Raw genomic sequence first — 331 nt, forward strand, 5'->3', positions numbered from 1 at the left:
ACAGATACGAGAAGGGTGACGAAGTCATGTATACCCGCTGAAAATGTTCCATCAAGAGTTGATGTTCCTAAAGAACAAACTGATGGAAATAAAATGAAAGAACCTAGGGTTCAGTTAAAGAGGGGAAGGCCAGCGGGTTCTAAAGATAAAAATCTCCGAAAGAAAAAGAAATTGGATGAACAAAGTAAGGTTCTAGAAGAACCTGATATTGAAAGATGTCTGAAAGAAGACATAAATAGAAAGGTTCCAGAAGAACCTGATACTGAAAAATGTCTGAAAGAAGGTATAGATAAAGATGATCCAGATGACGAGAAGGGAACAGAAAAGTATG

This window comes from Brassica oleracea, chromosome C2 (genome assembly GCF_000695525.1).
Source record: "Brassica oleracea var. oleracea cultivar TO1000 chromosome C2, BOL, whole genome shotgun sequence".
Taxonomy (NCBI): Eukaryota; Viridiplantae; Streptophyta; class Magnoliopsida; order Brassicales; family Brassicaceae; genus Brassica; species Brassica oleracea.